Raw genomic sequence first — 8,071 nt, 5'->3', positions numbered from 1 at the left:
GCCGCTGCCGTCTGAGGTGCAGCGGCTCTGATGGCTGCCTCAGCCCCGGCTTGGAGCAGAGAGGGCTGAGCCGTCCCAGCACGCCGCCCGCTGAGCCCCGGCCAGAGGCACACTACAGGCAGCTGCAGCCAGGGCTGGGAACATCCCAGTGGGGTTGTGTGCCTCAGCTGCTTGTTTGGGTTGGGAAAAAAAGAGAGAAAAGGAATGAAGGTCCTGCAAGGCAGCTCAGCTAAACAGGAGGAGAGGCTGTGAGGAGCTGGAAGGACTGAACGATTGTCTTCAGCTCCTAGGGAAATGGCCTGGCTCTGAAACCCACCTGCAGGGCTGGGGCCGGCTCTGGACTCGGCACACAGCACACATCAACCTGTTGGAAGTGGTCCAGAGGACGCCACAAAAATGATCAGAAGGCTGGAACACCTCTGCTGTGAGGACAGGCTGAGGGAGTTGAGGGTGTTCAGCCTGGAGAAGAGAAGGCTCCAGGGAGACCTTAGAGCAGCCTGCCGGTACTTAAAAGGGGCCTAGAAGAAAGCTGGCTTGAAACTAAAATAGGAGAGATTTAGTCCAGATAGAAGGAAGAAGGTTTTTTACTGTGAAGGTGGCAAGACACTGGCCCAGGTTGCCCAAAGAGGTGGCAGAAGCCCCATCCCTGGAAACATTGCAGGTCAGGTTGGATGGGGCTCTGAGAACAAACTGCTCCACACAGCAGCCATTAACCTTAACTCTTGTCTGAACACTTCAGGCAGGTGCCACCCAGCACAATGTTCACCACTGGAACTGCAGGTACCTAAAAGATCTGAGATAAACAGGGCTGTGGCTGCAAAAAGAGCTGGCCTGGATTTACTTTGGCCATAGCCTTGCACTTTTGCTGAGTAAGGGAAGCCCAGCCCTCACGTCCCACCTGAACAGAGCTTTCTTGCTGTCCAACTTTTTGGTCAAAGAGATGCAAGCTTGCTTATCACTCCCCTTTGCCACACTCACCCAACCCCACTCAGATTTAAGGCAGGGAATGTGTGCTTTGGGGAATTTGCTATGCTCCTGCCTGGACTGTCCCAAGAGGGGCTGGAGCCCAGGGGATGACAGACCCCTACATGCTTACAGAGGTGTTCCCTTCTTTGACATTTGAGTAACATTTACACATTCAAGGTCCTTTTGGTATGTCAGCAGCTCACAGCTTTCCTTGGCCCCAGAGCTGCTTGCTTGCCCTTGCTTTGATTCCTGCCCTGCCTGCTCTTTGCTGTGTATCAAGCAGATGGCTCTGGAGTGGAGTCCTACAGCGATCCCTAGCCACAGGCTTCTGCATGGCTGGGACCTGCCAGAGGGCTGCATTTCTGCCAGTCCCCAGCTGAAAGAAGGGCAGGGCAGCTTTCCATGAGCACCTGAGGGTACAACTAAGGGGCCCTCTCCCTGAACGCCCAGCAGGTCCTGTGTTGAATGCCAGCATTGCTTTTCTTGAAAACGAGAAATATTTTTTAAAAAGTAGACTCAAAAATCTTGTCTCTGGCTGCAGCACCTACTCACAGGGGGCTTTGCTCCAGCTCTGCCCTGTGCACACTGAACAAAACTTATCTTTAACATTATAAAAGCTGATCATCTACCCTGAACCTGCCTGGCAGGAGCAACAGCTCCAGAACAGAGATGCTACAAGGAACAACCATGTGAAAGCTGGAAGATCCTTGCTTGTGCCCAGCTCATCCCTGCCTGGGCTCCTGCAGAAGCCTGAGGCTGCAATCCCAGTTAAGTGACTGGGATATCAGTGGTCCTTTGTAGGTTGGCTCTTTAGGCCAGCCATCATTTGAGACCCCAATGATTCACACTCCTTACATGAGGCAGGCATGGGAGGTGGCCAGAGATAGAACTTACTGTTAGATGGACTAACACAACTGGAAGACAGCAGCGAGGTTTTGGCCACACAGAATCCTTCCCCTTCAGGGCTGAAGGAGAGGCAGCAAACTTCAGAGCTGGCACATGCAGCCCTTCAGAGAGAAAGGGAGCACACATGGGGAAAGACAGCAACACCCAGTTCATGGAAGGGTTAGTAAGAGGTAGCAAGGCTATAATCAGACCAAGAACCCAGGGTTTAGTCCATGATCTTTTAAATCTGTGCTATTACAGATTTTACTTCTCAGTTAAAGCATTTTACTGGTTGGTTTCAAGCCTGGTCTCCTGGTCAGACAGCTGTGAGCTATAAGGAAACTGGTTCAAGAGAGGGCAGAAGCAGCTGTACTTATGGGGAGTGCTCCAGGGCACAGGGAAGCAGGCAAAAAGCTGACGTGGCTTTGGGGAACCCAACAAGCCACGGTGATGAATCTGAAAGGCTTTCACTTAGCAACACAGTGTCTGGAATGAGCCCGTGAGAGGAAGCTGGATGCTCCTGGCAGTGATGCGGGTCTGGGATTTCATGCCCAGACAGGCAAGGAAATGGGCAGGGAGATCAGAAGCTGTCTTGCTTTGGCTGCTAGGGAACAAGCAGGTATGGTCCAGGCCAAGAAATGAGGCAGTGCCACTGCACAACAGTGAGAAAGTGGAGGGGGACTAGAGAGTAGCATTCACACAGTTATCAGCCAGTCAGCAGCTACCACACCTGCATTTGCAAGGCTGTTACCACTTCAGAGGCAGCCCACCACAATGCTGAGTGGTGCCTGCTCTTTGCCTACAGCCCCCTCCCCTGGGAATGCTCCCTAGCAGCAGAGCAAAGGAGATGCCTAAACCCAAACATTGTTATATGTGGGGCTGTGCAGTTCGCTGGCTTGACTCACAGCTGGGGTAGCACACTGAGCTTCAGACCTCTGCTGCCTTGACCAAATCTTTACTCTGCAGCATGAGCATCCAGGTCTCACTGGTACCACTAGAAACTCAGAGGAGTGGGAGAGAAACAAGGGTCAGTGGTGGAGAGCAAAAGCCAAGCTGTGAGGAAGTGGAGCTAGCAGAAGGCAATCTCCGCTCATTAGCCGCTGCTCGAAATTGTGCTGGCATCACTCCTGATCTCCAGCAGCACAAACAACAGCAGAACATGTTCAAATGGAAAGAGCCAAACCTAGGGATCATTGTTTGTGAGACCAACCAAGGAGCAATGCGATAATAGTTCAGGAAAGGGTGGTTTTCCTAAGGACAATGATGGGGAAAGTCAAGGAGGCAGCACTCTGCCAAAACGTTATCCCCAGCGTTGGCTTTAGAAAATCGGCTGAGTCCAAAGGAAGGAGCTGACCTGAGCCATGCCATGCCATGCCATCCCATCCCACATCTCTACCCTCCGTTCACTAAGGGTCACAGGACAGAAGGATCAGTGTGAAAGGCAATTCTTGGACCTCCAACTAGACCCAAATGAAGCTGGGCTCAGGTGCCATCAGCTGCTCGAACCCCTCCTGCTTCCAAAAGCAGCTACACTGAAGGCCTCACCCTCCCTTCTGTTTGGAGCATGTGGGCTAGGGGTAAATATGGCTGTCTTTACTGCTTTGCTTTCCTGCCTGTCATCTATGTTCTAAAGTCCAAGCAAGCCAAAGGAAAACTGTAGTCAAGTGTCTACATCTAACAGCAAGCTCTGGAAACCTTCCTAATCATGGAGGTTCACTGAGCAGGCTGCACAAACCCAGCTGTCTCAGCAGCAGCAAAAGAGAAGTCTCCACTGAGATGGAAGTCAGCATTTTAGGACTGGCAAGCAGATGGCTCTGCCAGCTTCTGCCCTTTTAAATGCTGTTCTCAAGCTTTGAGTGACTGGTTTGTTCTCACAGGGCTGTGGATGCTGAATTAGGAACTGTTAAGAGAGTTCCCATGTCAGCCTCAGGAATTCCTTAAATACTTGCCCTTTATTTTTTTTTTTAAATTTAGAGACAAGTTTCTGTGATCAGACAGCAGGATGAATGCAATCCATGCCCTTGAAAAGCCTCAGCAGATTGAAGTTGGTGTCTCTCTCTATGCGGAGGACTTCAGTCATGCTTTTTCAACCCACAGGTTGCCAGCCCTAGAAATACCAACTCCTGCCATTTGCCAAAACACAACCTTTCGTGAGAGCTCCTCTGGATGGCAGAGCCTGCCTGCTGGTGGCTCTTGAGTACCTCCCAGTGCCCAAGCACAGCTGGCTCAGCTGTGGCTCCTGCCACGTTAGTTGGGTGGAGGAAGGCCTCTGTGCATCAGAAAGTGGCTGAGATTTTGTCTCCTCTTTCCCCTCCAAAGGCATGAGCTAAGGGGCTGAAGTATCCAAAGGCATGAGCTAAGGGGCTGAAGTATCCAAAGGCATGAGCTAAGGGGCTGAGGTATCAACCACAGAATGGTAGGGACTGAAAAGGACCTCTGGAGATCAGCTAGTCCAAGCCCCCGCTAAAGCAGATTCACCTAGATAAGATTGCACAGGATCACACCCAGGCAGGTTTGGAGTCTCCAGAGGATTCACAACCTCCCTGGCAGCCTGTTCCAGTGCTCTGAAAGCAGCCAGGAGTAGCTATGACCTTCTCAGTCTGAACAGGGGAGACAGATCTGATCTGCACTTGGTGTGATGTGAAAGCTGAGGTGTGCCTGCGCTGCTGAGCTTACCTGCATCTTGGGAACAGGACAGCAACAACGACCTTCACAGAGCTCCAAAGATAAGCACAGCCTGATTCAGAAGTGCTCTAGCTGAAGTGGAAGCCATCAGCAGGGAGCATGTTCTCTTGCAGGAAAAGCAAACAGGTCTCTGTTAGTGGACAGCTGGAAATGAAGCTGATCTGATGTGAGGGGAGGCCAAGGCACTGCAGCCCCTCTGTGGGCAGACAGGTACTAAAGTGCCCTGCTGTGGCCCAGCTCTACCTCGAGGAGTCTTGGGACTTCACCACAGGCATTTACAGCCTGAAACCAGCCCCTGGCAGCTGCCTCCCTGCCAACAGGCAGATCTGTTCTTACACTTTGCTCGAGCATGGTAAAGGAAAGGAGGGAACAAGGCTCTGGGAAAGGGACTGAAGTGCTTGGGACTCACCCAGCAGAGTCACTTCTTCCCTTCTCTGGGTCTTGGTGGCTGCTTACTGCAGGGAAAGTAAAAGAGGGCCACAGCAGGACTAGAGACCACTCCACTGCTGAGGAGGGCAGCCCTAGCAGAAGGTGGTAAATCCCAGCTAATCCCTACTTACAGAAAAGGTCCAGAACTCTGCATTATCTACATCAAGGTGCTCAGTTCCCCAGAGAGAGACCTGCACACCCCAGAGGAGCCAGGAACAAGCTGTAGCTCACAGTGACTTGTTTTCACAACAGGCTGGGCTGAAGCAGGTTTTCATAAAGCCTGACTGCGGGTGGCATAGCCCCCTCCTCCCCACTGCTGCCAGCACCAGGGCACAGCCAGCTGCAGTCTGAACTACTGCTGTAGCTGTGAAACACTGGCTGGTGGGATTCCAGGGCTTGGTGAAATCTGCAGATCATCACCCTGAGTGTGAAGGCAGATCTGAGGGAACACAAGAAGGAAAGCAACCAGGTCCACCAGCTCTGTCCTGCTCCCTGGAGACTGTCCCTGTCAAACAGACCTTTAAGCTGGGATACATGAAGATAAAAAACCAAAAGGAAAGCAGAAGGTAAATTGCTTTTCAGGCAACACAAGAAGCAGCCTAGCAGGAGGTGCTGGACTCCTCATCTCTAGCACACAGCTTGAAGGCTCCTAACACTCCCAGCAGAAGCAATGAATTTCTGGGACAAACAGAACTATCCCACTCTGCAGATGTTTCCTCTTAGCTCTACTGGACTAGAGTCAATGAAAATGTGGCAATATCTGCACAGCAACACATGGAACTTTCCACCACCCCAGAGAGGAACAGGATCAGCCTCTGCTGAGGCCTCTGTTAAAAACCTGCTATTTTTGTTCAGAAGGGAAGGGAGGGGTTAATGAAAGCTAAGAAAAGAGAAATGGGCAAGCATGGTTCTCAGCATGCTTGAGAACCAGAGTCTCAAAGATTTCTTGGCAGATGTTGTATCAGCTGGGAGAGCTGCAGGCCCTTTGCCCCTGTCAGAGCTTTGTTTATCTCTCTGGAACCAGAGCTGGTAGCAGCAAACCTCAAGGGGCAGCTGAGCCCAGCCAGCAGCTGTGTAGCACTACTGGGCAGCCTCATTACTTCGTCTCAGGGGCAGAAGCAGCCCCAGTCTGCCTGGGGTCCCACTGCACCCCACTGCTTTCCCATGCCAGCAGATGGGATGTAGTGAGTGTTGAAGGAGTAGGACCCCTTGAAGACCCTCAATTAATTTTGTGCCTGCTTACCCAGCTACAGAAGCCCCAGAGGGGACATGTGTGGTTAGAGGAGGCACTGAAGATCCTTGCACCCTGTTAATTCACAGGGATGCTCTCAGGAAGTGCTTGGTACCAAGCATTTAGCTGCTGGGGCTGCCATTTTTGTACACGCAGCTGCTCTGCAGGCTTCCCTGCTGGCAGCAGTCAGAGATGCTTGAGTACCAAGAGTCTGCTTTTTAGGTATCTTGAGCACACAGCCTAGATCTCAGATCCCTAAACATTTACCCTCCTTAGTAAGATGTGGAGAGGGAATGCACAAATCTTCACCACCAGAGAGGTGCCAGTTAGCACTGTGAGGCTTCTCCCTCCCCAGCTCTCGTAACAATCAATTTAAAATTAAAAGAATCTAGGGAGGGGACAAACAGCATCTTAAAGAAAGGAACTTGTAAACTGCTTGGAGACCCTTCAGCTGGAAGGCTGTGTAGAAATACACTGTTAGCACCATCTTAACTCACCCTGGGTGGCCTCCTGGTATCCAAGCACAAATCTCTAATAGCCCAGGCAACAGCTGCTCCTCTGCAGGGGATGGCCCTGGTTCAATCCTTGCAGACCTGCTTGAGATGGACCATTTTCTGAAACACTCAACAATACATGGCCAAACAAAAGCTGCCTGTGCCAAGTCTAAGGTACTGCAAAGGGCTTTTTTCCCTTCTGTAGTTTCTATGTTCTTACAAGTAGTGTTACTGGCAAGGAATCAGAATCATCACAGACTGGCTCAGGTTGGAAGGGACCTCAGAGATCATCTCCTCCAACCTCCCCACCATGGGCAGGGACATCTCTCAACTAGACTCAGCTGCTCAAGGCCTCATCCAACCTGGCCTTGAACACCCCCAGAGAAGAGGCATCCACAGCTTCCCTGGGCAGCCTATTCCAGAGTCTTACCACCCTCAGACTCAAGAACTTCTTCCTCAGATCCAGTCTAACCCTGCTCTGCCTCAGCTTCAAACCATTCCCCCTTGTCCTGTCTCTAGACACCCTTATGAAAAGTCCCTCTGCAGCCTTCCTGCAGGATCCCTTCAGATATTGGAAATCAACTCTCAGGTCCACCCTGGACTCCTCTCCAGACTGAACACCCCTAGCTCCCTCAGCCTATCCTCATAGCAGAGTTGCTCCAGCCCTTGGATCATCTTTGTGGCCTCCTCTGGACTCACTCCAGCAGCTCTGTGTCCTTCTGCTGGGGACACCACAACTGGAGGCAGTATTTGATGTGGGGTCTCAGCAGAGCAGAGTCAAGGGACAGAATGCCCTCTCTTGCCCTGCTGGCCACACTCCTCCTGATGCAGCCTAGGATATGATTTGCCTTCTGGGCAGATATATCACAGCTACTACAAAGCTGGAGTCAGTGAGCCTTTGCCTTACATCAAACAACTCCAGGGAGTGGTTAAAGGTGATCTATATCTACTGTCACTCCCTGGCTGCATTACAAGATAGCACTCTCCTGACCTCCCTAATTTGTCATTACTTAAGGTGCTGAAAAAAATCCCACCTCTTCCAAACAAACATTTTGGGCAAGCTCTGCAGGCTAATTTCCTCTTTCTTTCTTTAACCTGCCTGCTCATTACAGTAGGGAAGTGAATAATTGTGTGAGTGAGCTCTAGCCCTTTTGGTTGAAGAGACCTGGGGACCTAAAGCACACACCACATATCTCAATGTGATCATGATTATTAGCGTGAGCCATGATATGCTTTGTCCTATATCAACAGCTTTACTTCTGCAAAACCCTTCCCCTTCTGCCCACTGGACATGTTCCAGTCAGAAGAATGTTCTTAATTGGAGATGAGGGAATTAAAGCAGGCAATGCAGAAAGTGCTGCTTGAGTAAGAGCTAAGCAAT

Source organism: Indicator indicator, chromosome 11 (assembly GCF_027791375.1).
Source record: "Indicator indicator isolate 239-I01 chromosome 11, UM_Iind_1.1, whole genome shotgun sequence".
Classification (NCBI taxonomy): domain Eukaryota; kingdom Metazoa; phylum Chordata; class Aves; order Piciformes; family Indicatoridae; genus Indicator; species Indicator indicator.
Note: the sequence above shows the minus strand (reverse complement) of the source record.